Raw genomic sequence first — 228 nt, 5'->3', positions numbered from 1 at the left:
GGGAGCCTGGAGCCAGGAAGCCGCCCCAGGGCGGACAGGGACCAGGATTCCATTGGGACAGGGCCGTGGCATCCCAAAACGGCCCGTGCTGACCGGTCAAGGCCAGTTCTTGGGGTGACAGTCCCCCCCTGCTCCAGGGGTGGCCCCGGTGCTCTTGGGGGGGGTCCCCACCAGCACTGTGCAGCTCTCCAGTGGGGAGGAGGGGGGTCTTCCCCTGTTTGAGCCAAG

Source organism: Eurypyga helias, unplaced genomic scaffold (assembly GCF_000690775.1).
Source record: "Eurypyga helias isolate BGI_N326 unplaced genomic scaffold, ASM69077v1 scaffold33193, whole genome shotgun sequence".
Classification (NCBI taxonomy): domain Eukaryota; kingdom Metazoa; phylum Chordata; class Aves; order Eurypygiformes; family Eurypygidae; genus Eurypyga; species Eurypyga helias.
The sequence above is the reverse complement of the archived record's forward strand: the minus strand, read 5'-3'. Positions refer to the sequence as shown.